This window comes from Psittacula echo (genome assembly GCF_963264785.1).
Source record: "Psittacula echo genome assembly, chromosome: 6".
NCBI classification, from domain to species: Eukaryota; Metazoa; Chordata; class Aves; order Psittaciformes; family Psittacidae; genus Psittacula; species Psittacula echo.
This window is the reverse complement of record NC_137743.1, coordinates 42,767,122-42,785,911: the sequence shown is the minus strand read 5'-3', so window position 1 is coordinate 42,785,911 and position 18,790 is coordinate 42,767,122. Positions and strand designations below refer to the sequence as shown.

Here is an 18,790-nt window from a genome sequence, read left to right as displayed (position 1 = left end):
TTTCGCTCAAAGGTCTACTCATTTAAAGACATGCTGTAAACATGCTCTCAACGTATTTGATTCCTGATCCCTGTTTTAGCAGAGCAGCAAAAGCTCAATCAGATGAGGTGTACCTTCTTGCTAAGGCAAGTACACCTAAGTTGGAGGGTAGGCAAAGGGAAAGAGGGATCAGGGGACAGTTATCTCCAGTGCCACTGTACTGGTTCTGTAACAGTTATTGTTTAGTGCATTTTTGTATACAGTCTCCTTATTTAATGCAGGTTTGCCAGCCTAGAGTTCAGGTGCACGCTTTCCTTGTGTTGCGGTTTGTTGTTTGACCCTACCAGGGAATTCCCAATCACGAGCTGGTTCTGCACCAGTTCCTCACTTCCATAAACTGCCCAATTACCCAATGGACTTAACTCAAGCTACATTACAAATTAATTCACCAAATATAACCGGGGGGGGGGGAGGGGGAAAAAAAAAAAAAAAAAAAAAAACAACACAAAAACCAGCTTTTAAAACAGTGACCTGCAGGTACGGAAATGTTTTCCTGCTCTGTTTAATTCCCTATATGAACATTTACAGCAAAGTAACACTACATATGTTGTATTTTTATGTTTAAAAACACTAGAAGATTCTAAGCTGGGGTAACAAAACGGAAAGTTACAAACAAATGCATGTGCAGAAAAATATGCCCTACAGTTTGATAAGCCATCTTCTTGTAAGGTACTACAAAAAACGCGGACCTTCACATAGGTCTTAATCATACTGCCTTAAACGTTGCAATTCACCCGGTGTGGTCAGACCTTACACAAACAGGAACTGCAAGCAGTGAAACCCAGACAATCCAATACACAAAAAAAAAAACCAAAAGAAACAAGTTTGAATAAACCTTGGTCAACTTGGTGCTTACCCTCTATGAGGTTAACTTCAGCCCTACAAGACTTTTTCGAGACTAGTCTTGCATAACACTTAAATATGAGAATATTAGATGAGTCTCAAGCAAGAGCTAGCAAGTTTATTACAGGTTCCTGACGAGACCCTTGGCACTAGCATGCAGATTTTATCTGTGAACACAGATAATTTCAGCCTTGCTCCAAAAAGCAAAAAAAAATGCATTATTATTACTTAGTACTGAACAAGTTGCAAGATAATGAGCACATCACAACCACCACATGACAGTAAAACCAGACAGACTTCATTTTCCAGTTTTTTTTTCTTACACTGGAGAGAAACATAGCTAACACCAGGCATACCAAGCGCCAAAATTAGCTGGTTTGCTTAAATGCAACATACAAAACCATCGGCTGTACTTCCTGAGGTAGGAACACCAAAGGCAGCAAGTCTCACAAGATTTTCAAGTCCTAGTTAGGGGGACGGGGAGAGCGAGAGAAAAGAACAAAAAAGGGGGAAAGGAAAAAAAAAAATTGAAAAAGGAAAAGAAAAAAAAGGGGGGGGAAGAAAAGAAAAAAAAAGGGGGGGAAGAAAAGAAAAAAAAGGGGGGAGAAGAAAAGAAAAACTATACTTCACCTCTGAAAGTACAGGAGAGGCAGAAAGGCAGGCTTCTCATATACAAAAAGGATCACACAGCACCTCCAGGTTTTACAAGACAGCTACAATCTTTAAAAATGAGATCTCTTTTTCCTTCTCTACAGACACATGCTTACAAACCCATTGGGAGAGAAAGCCTAATTCTGAAACACATGGAAGCAGGCGTGCAAACACCACTTATGCTGTAGCAAGTGTCAAGTGTGTCAAACTAAAAGCCATAGAGATCTTACCAGTCAGTACAAAGAGCAACAGGCAAAGAAAGCTACCTTGTACCATTGAATTTACATGCCACAGAATATGAAAGTGACCTTCAGCCTCCCTGTCCACTCAAATTCTTCTCTGAACATTTGGAAAAAGACACAGCTATCCTGGTTAGTTCAATTAAGTCATCCGTCTACCACAGACGGACCAAACATTGCCAGTGACCTATCAGTGTTTTAAATCAATGGCATAACAGTTTGTCACCACCTCACCAAGAGACCTTTCCCAGTCAGTGCATAAGGATAGTGACATAGAAAACAAATTCATTCTCTTTCAGAGATCTTCAACGGTTATGCCCACCTCAGAGAAATTATAACAACCTTTTGCCGCCTTCAATCTCCCCTTTCTATTTGGGGTTTGTATTAATTACAGGCCAGAAAGTAGATAAGCATTAGCCCAGCCTCAGTTGCACAATGAATGGTCTGAACTACCCTGACATAGAGGGACTTCACTGACCAGAAGAAAACCTCTCGCACAAAGCAAACACTGGTGCAATAAAAGCTGAAATCTGTCATACCATCTAATTTCCCATTCCCCACACACAACACATTTTATTTTTAGGTTACAACATCTCATGCAGGAGGGAAAGAAAGAATGGGCACAGGCAATAGCTGAAAACAAACTTGAAAACGCCAAACATTCAATTTCACATTTAGCTACATCAGCTACATCTTCAACTCACATTCAGCATTTCTGGAGTCACAGTAGCAAGATTTATACTGTCACACTGATGGCACCTTCGCGTGTGATTTCCCCATAGTCACAAGCCACTCACAAAGAGCCTGTCACCATCCTCATGAACTAGATCAAATGCTGCTTTTTTGTCTCTTGCTTAATAGGGTGTCACAGTTTAACCCCAGCTGCCAGCTAAACCCCGCACAACCACTCACTACGTCAAGATGGGGGAGAGAATCAGAAAAATAAAAGTGAGAAAACTTGTGGGTTGAGTTTAAGACAGTTTAATAGGGAAAGCAAAAGCCATATATGCAAGAAAAGTACATGCAAGGAATTCATTCACTCTTTCCCATGGGCAGGCAGGCGTTCAGCCATCTCCAGGACAGTAGGGCTCCATTGTGTGTAACTGTTACCTGGGAAGACAAATGCCATCACTACAAACTTCACACACACACTTCTTCCCACAGCTTTATATGCTAAGCATGACGCTACAAAGCATGGAATATCCCTTTGGTCAGTTGGGGTCATTTTCCCAGCTGTGTCTCTCCCAACTCCTTGTGCACCCAGAAGTGCAAACAGAGCCTGACAGACTGAAGCTCTGCTGCAGTTCCTTCTTCCCCTTTCTCAGTGAGGCTTTTTGGTTTGTTGGTTTTGGTTTGGTCTGATCTGTTTTTTTAAACTTCTCCAGCACATCTCACCAGCCTCTCATACTCAAAGTCTGACATCAAGAGCAGCTGAAGTGAGATAGCACATCTGCTATTACACTAACATTGTCTTACATGTTCCTTTTTGCTAATTCTATTGGTGCCACAGTTATCAATGAGAAGGAGGAGGAAGCTGGAAGGCAGCTCTGTTCACCAGAGCAGCATGATACAGGTAACAACAGCACAGTAATTCAATGAATACTTGCCCCATGGGAGTATTAAATTCCATGGCTGGGTCTGCAGAGGAGCTCGGTGACCCAGCTGAGGTGCAGCCTGTTCCCAAATCTCACAAACCGTGATTGTTTCTTAGGTCTCTGAAGGCCAAGCAAGCAGAGGCCCTGCTATCTGTGTGCTGGAAGCAGTTTAATCCCTCGTGGCTGTAAAACACAGAAGTTCAGCAGCAACCCTTCTGACAATATGCCATGTTCAGAGGAGCCACACTCCTCAAACTCCCAGCAAGGCTCTACTGTCATCTTCCATACACACCAAATTCAGCAGAAGCTTTTTTCTCCTGCAAAGAAAGTTCTTTTCTTCTTTTGTTGCAGTGGCCAGAAAAGACACCTGCGTATATACGCACTGGAGGAAAGGAATTCAAGACGGATTTGCACTTGACTAATTCACTGCAAGTAAAAACCAAAGTTACAAAGTGATACCTGGGTCTTTAATTAGCCTACAAAGCAGTGTATAAGAGTGGCTGATGAGCAAGTTATCCTGTGTTAAAAATCAATACATCCCTAATCTGATACAAATGATATCTAAATCTCAGTAACAGTGCTTTTTAAGTGGCCTGAACACACACACACTGACAAGTGGCGGATGACTTGCTAGGGGGCAGGGAGGAGTTGAGGGGTCACTGGAGGGCTGCACAAAGTGTCCATAAATAAAGTAATTCAAGCTTAACAGCAACAAAGTAGAGCAGAAATTTGTTTCTCATACTTAAAAGTTTTCTACCTTCTGTCTTGGCCTAAAAGCCATTGACTTGGAAAATGAATTTTCTGGACCATGGCCCTCTCAGGCTGGGGTAACTGCTTTTTAATCTTGCTTCTTCTGGGCATTAAAAAAGCATCTGTGCATTGCTGCAAAATCCCTCCTATGCAGTTAAAAAAAAATGGTAAGAACGGTTACCTCCCAGGCTTCAGTGAAACCACGATCGGTATTCATTTAGAAATTCCTTGTAAAAGAGATAAACTTTCAGAGTTTGCTTTTCAGAGCGCTTTGTTTGCTAAGCTTCTGCCTCCAAGGCAGAGCAAAGCCCTGTAGGATAAGCAGACCTGGGCGGGGACCACAAAAGCAATGGAGAAAGATGCACTTTGCATCTCCCACGCAGCTATTCGGCACCTCGCAAAGCCTCGGCTATTCGGCAGCAGCCTGAGAATCGCAACCAATGCAATTAACGGATACATACTTTGAGTTCAAATACATATTCTGACTTAGCTTTTACCACTTCCAAAGAGCAGCCACAAAACTAAAGATCCTTCCACTGCACAAACCGAAGGCGCGGTGCTGGGGAAGGCGCAGCCGTGGGGCTGACAGACACAGCCAGCTCTTCGGGACGGAGGAACCACTGTGCCACCCTCTCGACACCACCAACATTACTTTAAAAACCTCAGGCACCAAAGCCAGAAGTGCAACCAGCCTAGTTTTGACCTGCATGGGCAACTCACTCTCCCCGATGTCTCATCTGTTAGTCCTCATCATCTCTTCATTTTCACTATGCAACCTCAATGCCTTTACACTTTGAAGAGTTTTACTGTGGGTTTCAGGAATTTAGCTCTTGCTGAAATACTTGGTCCTCTGGCAGTTTCTGTGGTAAACTTTGATACCACACCCAGTTACCGAACTGTGGTTTTTGAAAGACAAGTTCCCTGAAGAAACCAAAGTACTGCATTGGAGAGAGAGGAAGGAATTCCCTGCTCTGGTCTATTCCTGTTAAAAATACTAATAGCCTGAAAAAAAATCAGCAGCCTGAAAATTGCATTTGCACAGACGCAAGGGATTTAAAATCTCCTCCAAGCAGGTTTGTCAGCAAAGAAAACATTACCAGCTTTTGCACCACTTCCCTTTTTGAGAGGCCATCTCCTATAATGCAAGTGTTACTCAAGTTTTCCGTTAGTTTTATAAATGCCAAACAGCCTCTTCCAGTTTTAACAGTTAATCAAATTATTTATGAGGTGCAAAAACACTAATTATCAGGAAAAAGAAAAACGGAGCTCCAGCAATGTATCTGCAAATTCAGCCAGAACAAAACAGCATATTTTCTCTTTAAAATCACGGAAAAGACAGAGGAAACTTGAACTACATCTTCCTCAAAAGGGAAAAGTGCTGCTGGGGCTGCAGAGAAATCTTACACTTGGGAACAGGGAGTCACTCGGTAGAAAGGATCTTCCTCTATATGAACAGAAGACCCCACGATGCCTTATTCAAAAGGCAGAACAGTAATATAACACCAAAAAGAGCACTGGTACCATAAAAAATAAATTAAAAGAATAAAGAAAATAAATAAATCATGACATTAAACAAAACCATCTGAAAATGTCTGCTCCTGACCATTCCTGTTGCACAGCCCAACATGGTATTTACTCACTAGTTCTGCTCTACAGGATTTGGTTTTGGAGTTAACTGCTCTCGGTTCTCAATTCAAGAAAAGAAAAAAAATTATGTGCCAGCAGCACCCAGGTCCTTAGATCTGTCGATAGTACATTTTCCACTTCTCAGCAAAAGAAACCTTTATACTACAGATTTGCCTCGGATCTCACAAAAGCATGTTTTTTGCATCTACCTCCCCTAGCCACAGGCCCCAAAACTAGACGCACCTCAGGGTCAGGAGAAGGAATCTGTTCCACCCTTCTAAAAGTCATCTGCAAAGTCTTGGGGCTTGCTAAAAAACTGCCAGTTTCCCCTGATTGCTCGAATGGGATCATCCCCTCCGCGGGGAGGGAGGAATTGCAGCCATCTCTCCCTCCCCTGCCCTGCCGTGCTCTGCCCTCGGGGGATGCTTATCCCTGCCTCCAGCCTTACACACACATTTACTGGGAAAAGCAGATCTTGAAACTAAAAATTGTCATCCTGGTCGAGCTTCTGGATGTAAACATGCAGGCTGATCTCTCGCAGAGCAAGCACAGCACAACTAGCACGTAAGACCTGGGCGGGAACATAACTGGGATGCCTTCAGTGGTTAAGTTTTATTCTGGTTTATAGCACGCAGCTTGGTGAAAATCCAAACATACACACTTGCAAGAAGCAGCATGAGAATCCTCCCTACTTGCAGCTCTACACACTGCTTTTTGGTTGTTAAAAGAGGGGACAGTAATCATGGCAAAGCATCCTCCTATGCTCCCCACAACTGCTTGGAGGGTGCTTGCTGAACAGCCTGACTGGGAGAGGGGTGAGAAACAACCTGAATGGCACAACAGAATTACTGTAATAAGCTTAACTGCTGGGCTGGTAGCTGCAAAAGGGGAATCTCTAAGTCCCAAAAGCACGAGCAGATTCTGCTCTCATCGGATATAGCCATGGGTCTTTCTATGTAGGATTAAAGATGGATTGACACACATGGCAAAAGCAGTTTCATTAAGGAAAAAAGGAAACATTCTCTATGAATAATATACAAGAAAACACAACACATACCCTAAATTTCTGATGCTGGCCTTACCAACTCAGGCTTACTTTCCTGCTTTAACACCCGTTCAAAAAAACAGCCCACACTTTACGCTTGATCAGCTATGGCTTATTACCAGTTGTTACAAACAATCTACAACATTTTCATCCCCTCCCTGAAATTTTTAGGAAGTTAATTGCATGTGAGCATGAAAAGAGAATCTGAGCTTAGCAATGCACTTGCCAGAACAATATTCCTACATTTGAGTATATAAACAACACACACAAACCTGGTGACTGATCCAGCAAAGGCAGCTGTTGGTAACTACCAAGCTCTCATTCCCTTCTCACCTTATCAGAAGCCCCAAACAGAAGGTCCCCATCAGAAAGGCAGGAGCCAGTGGTACCTACAGCATGTGTTCCAGTGGGGCCATGACTAACCCTTTCTGAGAAAGAGCCAAGGCACTCTCCTTCCACAGCAGCAGATGCAACTCCGTGACTGAGCAGCAGGTTTCAATTTCCCCCATGCACTCAGCTGAGGCTCCTTCACAACCCACTGCTGTCTCTCCTCTTTCTAATGACAAGCAGTTGGAGAGATCAGGTTTGCGTTTCCTTCCTGATGCTCCTTAGGTTAACAGACACCTCTCAGGGATATCTATGAGCCCAGGGGGAAGGTGGTGGCAGCACATGTCTCACAGGACACGGCAGGGGCTCAGAAAGGTGTGAATGTACCCGAGGAGGAGGAAGACATGGAGAAATGTCAAGAAGACCAGCACTCCAGGAAGGCCAGGACACTCTAACAAGTGATTTGAAAGTATATGATTGTAGCTGCATTCCTGAGCCTTTACAAACCCCTACCCACTTTGACGATAGAAACCACAACTGGTAGATTTAACTTAGGAATACTTGCAAAGTCATGCTGAGAATACTTTCATTAAAAGCTGTGCTTAAAAACAAACTCTCCTCTTCCTCCCTGCAGTTAACTTTTAACACTTGTCTAAGCCACTGGAGGAACAGTGCTGCCCTCACCCTGTGAACATAAATCATAGCAATAAAAGTGCCAATTAAAAAAGGGAAGGTACTTTGCTCAAGACAATCTAACATGCCCTGTACACAACAATCTGTCTTTTAAGGGACTGACTTGAGATCCTAGTTTAAAAATAAGAACACCACAAATAAAATACGTAGGTTATTATTAAGCATGTAGCCAAGTCACTTTATATAAATGACCACAGAGTAATTCACCCCTGCTTTATAAAAAAGGAAATGTTTTTAAAGCAGTCCTTGAAAGGAAACAAATCCTCAAATTCAGAAGAAACTAATACTGCCTCCAGAGAACCCAATATAGAGAGCACTCCTCTTTATATTTAATTTTCCACCCATTTTTAAAGCTATAAATACAGAAGCATCAACATTATCTGCTCTTCAAATATTTAGTCATAGAATCATAGTATAGTTTGGGTTGGAAAGGACCTTCAAAGGTCCTTTCATCTAGTCCAACTCACCTGCAAAGATTCAACTAGATAAGGTTGCCCAGAACCACATCCAGTCTGGCCTCAAATGTCTCCAGGGATGGCACATCCGCCACCTCTCTGGGCAACCTGTGCCAGTATTTCACCACCCTACTCCAGGCATTTCACTTGCAAGTGTCTGTGGAATTAAGATGATGACTTCTTTCTACTAGGTGAAGTTTATGTTGCCTCTTTCATCAACTATTAGCAACATTAAGAGCAAAGACAAAAGGATGCAAGAACTAAACCTGGCACACATTCATACCCACTTCAGTTTAGTCTACTACAGACAATTGCCTCTCATGGTGTTTTCTTAAAAAAAAAAGGGGGGGCGGGAACAAAACAAAACCACAACTCAAAACCACATCAGTCATAAAGAAAGTTTGTTGATGGAGTCAACAGTCATTGCAGAAGTTATTCCACCTTAGTCGTGCAGAGATTGCCATTGCTATTTTGCATGACACAGATATGGAAGAAAAGTCTGTTACTACAGCGCTAGTGAGAGCAGACAATGTGGGCATGATCCCACGTGCTGACATTCAGTGTGTTGCCAATTCCCTCTTGATAAGGTCCTACTTTGCTAGGTAAACCACAACACACTTCTCCAAAACCTCCTGGGACACCCTTTAACACTGGCAACTGGTGAAGTGAAGAGAAGGGGGAGAGGAAAAAAAAAACAAACCACCAACCAACCAGCGCTATGACAACCATGAATCAATTCAGTTCAGAAAGCTCACTTTGAACAGACACACCTGAACCTTTGGGAATTGAACCTGCACCCTTTCAACCTAAAAGAAGAGATTTACTGATAGGGATCATAGCTTACAGCCCCAAGTCATTCATATCTCACCTGGGTCACTGAGTGGGAAGCCTCTGCCTGCCACAAGCCACCCTGCCACCACCAGCCCAGAGTAATGCATCAAAGAAAACTAGACTCCCTCACTGTAGAAAATTCAAGCAGTTCATCTTCAGTGAACATCTGGACTTGATCCACATGCTGAAAACATAAAAAAAATTTTCATTGCTACTTAAATGAAAACTCAGAATAAATCAGCTAGGATCCTTTAGAAACTAGCATGCCATCCTTATTAGCATTTGCATGCACATTAAACACTGCAATTAGTCAAAGTCTTAATGATAACATTTGTGCATGAACTTACAAAACAGATAGGACTGAACTGTGTGCCCCACCTATGCCTGAGTAACCAAGAGTATGAGGTGCAGTTACTTTTTCTGTTGTTCAAAAGGGGTAAGGCGTATTTATTGGATTGTTCAGTTATATATTCAGCTACTTTGAAATTACTTCACCCTGTAAGGTCCAACTATGCACAACACAGCTGGAAACACAAGACAATTACAAGCAGTAGCACCTTGCCTACTAAAGATACATAGGCTTCACCTTGACATAGGTCACAGGAAAAATGAATCCTTCTCACACAGTATAAAAATTGTCCTTACAAACCTATTTGTGCTTTATTCAGATATAGTTTATTAATTATATTTATTAAGCAGTCTAAAACTAGATTTAATTTTCTTGAAATCAGGTAAACAAACTCAAATATCACTTGGATTTTCATAATTATCAAGCTGTTCTGGCTTTTTAATTTGCTATGATGAATTTTGCACATGCCGAGAGACCTGACTTTGGAATCTTCAACCTTGAAAAGGCTGGAGCTTCAGCATCCCCCCAGCTGCATGTAACAGAAACACATTAGCAACCAACCCCATTCTCAATATGTGCTGAAAAGCGCAGCTAGACAGAGGCAGGCAAAGCATTATCTGCTTCGCAATTTTGCAAAGCTTATAGCAGAAGGGCAAGACACTGGCTGGGTTATTAACCAATCTGCAAATAAACACAAGTAATTAATTTAATAGCATGGCATTGCATCTTGCAGGCTGAATTTCAACACATAGCTATTAGAGTGGAACCACTTGAAGGAACAGAGCAACTCCTTATGATTTCTAGTGTACAGTCTGCTTTCAGGCTACAGCTATGAAAAGAACAGAAAGGAAGTCCTGAACATGGAAACAAGATCCCCAGATCATTAGTGAATAAAATACAAAACCATTTATAAAGCCAATATACATTTTTTGTAGAGTGAACAACTATTTAAAATATTTGCTCATATCCAACTATGAATGGACAGTATTAAAGTACTATTACCAGTGTGAGAAGGATTACGAAGTTAACACAAACAATTCACTTTTAACCTCTTAAGTGCTTTGTGCGATATTAGCAAAGAAGTCTTCTAATGGGAATAATGATAAAAGGATTTTAAAGATTGGCAGCCACTCAATAAAATGTCTAAGGAAAGTTCCCTGTAGGCAGTTATAAAATGATTGTCAATTCACTTGTGCCAAGACAAAATGCGAGTTAAGGAGCACCATTCAGAAGTCAAGATCTTTAAGGAGTAACTGGTAGTCCATTGAGAATGTCAGCTCAGTTGGACAGGCACAGAGAAGACAACTAATGGCCTTTTCCAATGCATGATGCACCTGTATCTTATTATCTGTATCTCATGTTCTTTCCTCTTCTCCACTCCCATTCCACTGTAGCACTGAGAAACACTGAATAAAGCTTGCAGGATGGACTCTCTACATACAAGGTAAGAACCCCTCTTCCCAAAGACCACATGAGAATCTTACAGCAATAGAGCTTTTTCCCCTAGAGATTTTCAACACCTCACATACCTTTGAAGCTAGTCTTGCTCTGAACAGGAGGTAACAAACTTTTCTGTGATTGTCATCTCTACAGATATTCTTGTAGCCATTTATACTTATTGAACTCTCAGTTGAACTCTGGCATTGCCTCTCAAAAACATTACAGATGCTTGGAAGGTAAGACACATGGCTGTATGGGTCTGTGTCATCCGAGCATAGGTACTTGTTTTCTTGCAAGCATTCACAAAGAAACTCTGAACAACATAACAATGCAATTAATACACTTAAATGTGCTTTGGGCCCTAGTTTGATTTTTAAAATGTCCTTTGATGAACAATGTATTTACATTTTGAAAATAAGAAAAACTGAAATAGGAAATTGCACATGCACAAAACCAAAGGCAGTATCTGACAAGTCATTTTGTTAATTTGTGGCCAGTTGCTCATTACTGCAAAATAAAGCTTTTGCACTATTTCAGGAAGAAACCCTAGCCCATTACTAAATATTGCTTTTGGCAAATGTGAACTTCTTCTAGCACAGTGAACCTCCATAAAAATGTTTCCACTAAATGCATATGCTGGCATCCAAAAAGTACTGGTGGAAACAGAACAAGCTGTTCTCTCAAGGCATTTCGTTGGGACCTTCATCTGCTTTCATTCACCCTTTTTTGCCCGTTCTTGCGTTGTTCACAGTGCTGCTTTGCACACCACCTACCCCCTACACTGCCTCTTCTCAGCACCCTGCCCCACAAATGACCAACTTCAGCATTCTGAGAAGAACACATATGTGTTCTTCCTCCAAGTCTTGTTCACTTAACTATTAGACTAACACTGTATTCCCCAGATACTCAGAATTCACAGAACATTGTCACTTTATATTATTCATGCACCCTTTGTAAGTGGCAAAGCTCATCCTGAGCCGCCCATTGCCTGACTCACCTACTGGCACTGATCTCCATTCCCATTTAAAGCAAGCGGACCTTGAGCCCTGATGCACCACCACTAGTCGAGCTGGCCAACAGCACTTGCACTTAAAGGTGGCCACCTTGAAGTTACTACATCAGTGAACAGTGAGCACACTCTGAGAACTGTATGCAATTAGCATAGCCAAGCAGGTATTTTTGCAGCAACTGCCCTCAAGGCATTTTCAAGGTCTTTTTCATCATTGTAACAGCAGGAATAATTTTTAAGCCTTCAAATACTCTTAAATTAACTTCCCTGACGAGTTTTCCAGAGCAATATAATCTGACTACATATAACTGTATGCAGAAGAGCAGGGGCACAAGGAAGACAAAGTACAGACTTCAGAGCAGAAGAGACACTATAGCTCGATTTAGATGGAACTGTTTCATTAGTATGTAGATTCAAAGCCATTCCTATGCAGTTACTGAAGTAACTAAGCCTTCCTAGCAAGCAAAAATCTATTCTGTGTACAAATAGGGCTTTCATAGCTTGCCACAGTGCTCAACTGCAGAGTCAAACTTCCAATGCCTGGTAAATTTTTTACTTGAAAGCGGCAGGAGAGCTCATGCCAGAAGCCCGTATGAAATGCAGCTTAGTGGCAGAAGGTCAAAGTGTGGTATCAAGAGATTTTATGAAAGTGTTTCAAGACAAACTTCTTAAAAGCATTATGCTATCTAGGGAGGCATAGATTTATACCACTAGGAAAGCCTAGTAAGAATCTTTATGACTCCTTCCAGTAATGGGTAATATCTACTTTGTGCAGCAGGATCTCCTGTAGGTGGTGAGAGCTGTCTCTGTGTTTATCTAATCCTTGGCTCTTTTGCTTAAGTTATGAATGAATAAATAAAAACTGTTAATGCCAGAGTTTTTGTGCAGACTGTCTCCTAAAGAGAAAAAAAAAAAAAAAAAAAAAAAGAACAACAACAAACAGACTTTCAGGTGCAAAGGGTGATATTTCATGCATAAAAAAACCACAGAAATCTGGCCTACAGACAACTAAAGAAAGCACAACAGAGTTTAAAGACCAACAGCTTAAACGATTACCCTTTCTCCATTAGTACCTAAAACTATGGCTACAGAAGGATGAATTTAATTTGAGCAGAGAGGAAGGCTCCATAATCTACCATTTTTAGAAAAATATTTAAAGCTAGTGTCAACAATGACCCTGAACAGATGTCAAGCATGAAGACTTTCAAACATACTGAATTTTGCCAGCTGTCACCACATCATAATAATAATAAAAAAAACCAGATAGTAAGCCCCACTGAAACCTAATCTGTCTGCTCAGGAATCTGCATGAATCTGCACAAATGCACTGTTAGATTCACCTACAAGATAAAATTTGCAAATGCTTATACACTCTCCCATTAAGGTATTTCAATTGTCTGAATCTGCCATTTTAATAAATTCAAGTATAAGACTTTAAATTCAATTAGCAAAAATCTCAGTGCTCCCAACATAAAATTTGCAAGTGACATTTAATGGCATTCAACACACACAAAGCTAAGCTAATACACTAATGGCCCAGCAACGAAAATTGTAAGACCCTCTGAAAGGCAGTACTCTTTTTTTAGTCAAGGAAATTAAAGGTGTAAGCTGCACTGGACAGGAAAACATGACAGCTATTAAAAATCCCTCTGAAACCAAGGCTGCAAAAGCACCACACAGCTATGGCTGCACATAATTTGAGAGCAGAGAAGAAAAGCAGCTGCTCTATTCAGCAAGATCTCCTTCCAAAAGGCTAGGTTTTGGGGGTTATATACCTACTGTAAGATTGTTTCAGTTCTTAAAATGGGAATTACAATCTCTTCTGCTGTTTTTACTTCTGACTCCTCCTACCTTTTTCTGATGAAGGCTTAGGCAACACAGCCCCACTCACCACCATTCTGTAGTCCCACACTGACTGATGCCCACAGAAGCACTAAGTTTTCCAAGCCTTGTGTCCCAAACGGCTAAAGACGCAGCACTGGACCCCAAGAAGGCAGCCCAAAGAGCAGATCTGAGGAATTCTGCTACTGTGCCTCCCCACTGCACACCTGCACCTCACCAGCTTGCCAAGAAAGCTGCAAGTTTTCGCACAGCTATGCCTCCTGCATTAGAAAAACCCAAGACTTCAGGGATCCCTTTAAGTCTTTTTTACATGTGGCAATATGCTTCACCTTAATTCCATTTAAATAAAGCAGGCTACCTCCAAAAAGCTTCAAAAACTCAGGGAGACAGAAGGCAGACCACACTGGGAAGTCTGAGGAAAAAACCTCTAGAACGATGATTAAGCAGAGGGAGATATTTTTTTTTTTAATTTGCTTAAATATAAACAAATTAGCACAAGCAAAACCTATGGTTAGTGAAGATGCTTTTGCAATAAAGATTTATTAGTGTTCTTCCTTGAATATGGATGTGCAATTGGATACCAGGGCAGCACTTCACAGACCAATGAAAGAAGCATCAACAGGACATGTTCTGCTTCACACAAATCTTGCTCAAGTGATTTGGATGACTGAACTATAAAGACCAGCAACAGCAGTAACTACATTTTAAAAGCTGCATTTCTTTATGAGAGTTGTTGTAGTCTCCTAAATTAGACTGACTTTTTTTTTGATGCTCTTGGTTAAGAGCTGTAAGAACAAAGCTCAGGTGGTAGTTTCATGGATGATGGATGTTTAAACATTCCCTTATGTTAAGAACTTTACAAAGCACAGGGAAACCAGTTACACCTAGTAGCTTATTAGGATATGTTCATTTTAGCAACAAAAAACAAGCACAGCTAACCGGCACCAAACACAGCCTCTGCTAAGTAGATTTTCAAAAGCATACAATATATTTGGGATGAAAGTGCCACAAGAAGCCAGTAGGTTTCCCACTTTTTTCAGTTTGCTGCATTTCCCCCAGCCTTTTGGGGAGCAAACGGGGTGAGACAGGGAAAACTTAATTATTAACTTGAATGATGCCACACACTTTTGGAATACAAAATGTATTAAAAGCCAGAGTTTCCAATCCACAGCACACGAGTCATGTAGTACATCAGCCTTTGGAAGGCTGCCTGCCCCTATCTGCGTGCTGGTGTCCTGGGTGCAAAAAAAACCTTCAATAACACCAAATCCTTCAGAAAACCATATGCTGGACTGCACCAAAAGAAGCATGACCAGCAGGTTGAGGGAGGGGATTCCGCCCCTCTACTCCACTCCTGTGATACCCCACCTGCAGTGAGGTATCCAGCTCTGGGATCCCCACCATAAGGACATGGACCTGCTTAAGTGAGTCCAGAGGAGCTCACGAAGATGCTCCAAGGGCTGGAGCACCTCTGCTATGGAGACAGGGCTGAGAGAGCTGGGCTTGTTCAGCCTGAAGAAGAGAAGGTTCTGGGGACAAGACCTTACAGCAGCCTTCCCATATTCAAGGGGGCCTTCATCTGGAGGACTTTTTACAAGGGCCTGCAGGGACAGGAAAAGGGGGAATGGCTCTGAACTGACAGAGGGGAGATTTAGATTAGATATTAGGCAGAAGTTCTTCCCTGTGAGGCACTGGCCTAGAGAAACTATGTCTGTCCCATTGCCAGCAGTGTTCAAGGCCAGGCCGGATGGGAATTTGAGCAACCTGGTCTATTGGAACGTGTCCCTGCCTGTGGCAGGGGAGCTGGAACTAGGTGATCTTGAAGGTCACTTGCATTCCAAACCATTATATGATTCTATGAAAACACTGACAGTACCGGGAGCTCAGTTCATGAACCTTCGATTGTTAAAAAAAAATCATCCCACTGAACACACACCCAACCAAAAACCCACCTCTCAAAACTCAGAGTTTTGAGCTTATTTTAAACTCACCTCCACTTCGGAGCACTTTTTCCATGTACCATTGGTTTTGATGTGCTGCACTTGAATCATGACTGAAATAGCATTCAGGTGCTCTGCTCTATTTCAACAAAGAACACTTTGGATCTACCTCACTGTGAAGCCTTAAAAATCCTTCTTGCACAACATATGTCTCTGTGAACCACACCACAAGAGAAGGATCTCATGTCATGTTCAACAGAAACGGCTACGTACAATTCTCTTAGTTTGGGGTTGGGGTTTTTTTGACGGTGCTACACCACCTTTTTTTTAACTCCAAACAAGCTGGAGAACAAGGATCTGGATTATTTTTGACTGAGCATTTTTTACAGGGTGCCCTGTTGCCCCAGTTAAAAAGCCTGTAATTCGTCAACCATTCCTTACAGCCAGACTGGAATTGCTATTAAATCTAAGTCCCAGGCCACCCATTTTTAGCACACCAATTAACCACCACTGAACAACGCAGAGCAGCAGCAACCAGAAGATGGGAAGCATTTTTAAGTTGTCATCACCCACAGCGTATCTGTTTTTCTTCCATATGTTCAGTTCAAGAGAACTCAATAATTATTTAATTAAAAGCAGCACCTATTCAAGCTTGACAGGTGTTGAGAGAAGCAATAGTATACATGGAGAACAGGTCTGTAGAAGGTGCTATTAACAACCCACTGCCTTTTAAGGATACCGTTAACTCCGAGTAGTCAAGTAGTATTCATTAATACCTCCAAGTCTTAAAAACAATCCACATACTTGATTTATTTAACTTAGAAGTGTCACAAGTTTTCATTAAGAGGTAATGAAACATGTGGAGGCATGTTGCCTCTGGGTTGATATGTGAAAGACAAAAGAGTGATAAATCTGGGAATCACAGTTTGTTGCACAAATCACTGTTTAAATGCATCTGAGCTAAATTTAATTCTGCTCCACATGCACAAACCCTGACAATTAAGGCAATCTCTCTGGATTTAAAGGAGTCTTATCACCTTTATTGTAAAGGTAGACTTTATCTTTTGTCTCCCACCATCCAGGGTTCAGTTTCTAAACTCTGAACAACTTCACAAAGCTAAAGCAATTCCAATGCCCACCAAAACAATACACAAAACAGAAGCACACATTACTCCAGTGCAATATCCACTCCCCGAACAAACAAACATAGACAAACCCAAACCCACCAAGATCAACAGTAGAGCTTCCACTGACTTCAACTGTCAGGTACCACAGGCATCTGTATTCTATACTGGTTTGCAAATGGGTATGAAAGTCAACAGAAATCACGTTCATCGATGCAGACAAGAAGTGGCAGAATGGAGTCTGAAGGAACTGCTACAAAACCTGTCATCACATTACAATGTGTTGATACTACCATCAGCCCAAGTGACACAAGAACGTTCACGGACATCCCATTTCCATCTCTGCTAAGAAAGGCTCCTTCCATCAGGCAGGCTCATCAGCATGATGTCAATATGGCAGAGCTCCAATTTTTACAAATAATACTCTCCTCTCTCTCTCCATCCTTGCCTCATGTATTTACAGTGCCTTCAGGCACCAAGGCCTTCTTTAATGAGGTTTTAACACAAGACAGAATAAATTAGAAACCTTGATCAAAACAGGGCCTCCAGCAGGAACACAGTAAAAAGATCCAAGTAAAAAAATCCAAGTAATGCAGCGCATCAATCAGCAAGCAATTTCACAATCAGCAAGCAGCTTCACAAACAGGGGGCACACCTGCCTGGCAGGTTGCCACTGATGGTGAGGCCTCTCTCACCCTCCATTCTGACTTCCAGCCTCTTCGTTCCCGAGATACTCGAGCTGCGGTCAACTCAGCAAGCCTCAAACCCAGGGAGGTGGTGCATCCCTGATGCCACCACTACAGCCCTTGAAGTCATCAGATAGGAAAGATCTCCCCATTCACTGTGAACTTCTTCAGCTTCTTTTGGAGTGGGAAGCAGTCTGCCTTCGCACCTCAGAGAGCCGAGGGTACCAGGCAACCCCTGGACTGAGAGGGGGCCCTACCTGAGCTGAGCAGACCGGGCTCAGGCCCACAGTCCACCTAAGCTGAGAAGCCCACATGCCTCCCGGGCGCTCTGGGGCTGAGGGGACTAGACCCTCCACTCAGACACCCTGAGGAGGAAGGTAACAGACCTGACCAGGCATCACAGTTTACGGGACCAGCACTGCAGGGGGAGCAAGGAAGGTGAAGTCTCCTCAGTTCTAGTCCCACCAGCTCAGGCGGCTGTAGCCCTCTGAGCCTCCGGGGCCCGGGAAATCTCAGGTCGAGGAGCTGCAGTTCCCCCAGCGCTGAGGGGCCGAGATACCCCCAAGCTGAGGAGACCACACTTCCCTCAGGGCCCCCGGGCGGAGAGGAACCGAGCTTCCCAGAAGGGACACCCCTGGGACTCAGGGGGCCTGGACACCCTCCGGGGCTGCGGAGGCCTCCGCCAAGCTGAGCTGCCAGGTACCCCCAAACCGCTGTCCGGCCTCGCCGCTATACGACCCCGCCTCGGGCGGAAGCGGCCTCGTTCCCGCTGTCACCCGCTGCCCCGTCCTGCCGCCACCCCCGGGCCTGTCTGGCCTCCCCGCCCGGCCCTACGCTGAGGCGGCGGCGCGGGTCGCTGCTCACCGTGCGGCGCGAAGCCCCGCGGCGGAGCCGGTCGGGTCGAGCCGGCACGGCCGCCGGGCGGGCGGATCCCCTGGGCGGCGGCGGCGGCTGCCCCGTGTCCCGTGCGGCGGCGGCGGGCGGGGCGGGCTGCACCGCGCGTCACGTGACCGTCGTGTCATGCCGCGGCGCCATCTTGTCCGCGGCGGGGGTGGGTGTTTTGTTATGGGTCGGTGCTGACCAGAAACGTTTGTGCATGGTGGTTATCTGCGAGTACACTGCTTGTTATCGGTCGGGACACGGGTCGGGACGCTCGTCGCTGTCAGAGCTATTGGTTTTCCCTATAGCGTTGTTCCTAGAAGCTTTCTGCAGGCATGTAACCGAATAATAAACCACAAAGCAGCCGGCATCAGCATCTTTCTGCAAGCAGATAAGGGGTGAAAGTTCTCATGGTAAATCTGGCTGG

General features: G+C 43.3%; 1 protein-coding gene across 3 annotated transcripts in view; it reads right to left on the bottom strand.

The window, feature by feature from the left end:
- The window catches only part of SGMS1 (sphingomyelin synthase 1), a 107,083-nt gene extending 88,608 nt beyond the window's left edge, over positions 1-18,475 (bottom strand). For all 3 annotated transcript variants that reach the window (XR_013957194.1, XM_080620782.1, XM_080620785.1), the window contains exon 1: positions 18,349-18,475. The gene's annotated coding sequence lies outside the window, so the exon portion shown is untranslated. The remainder of the gene's footprint in view (positions 1-18,348) is intronic.
- Positions 18,476-18,790: the final 315 nt, after the last annotated feature.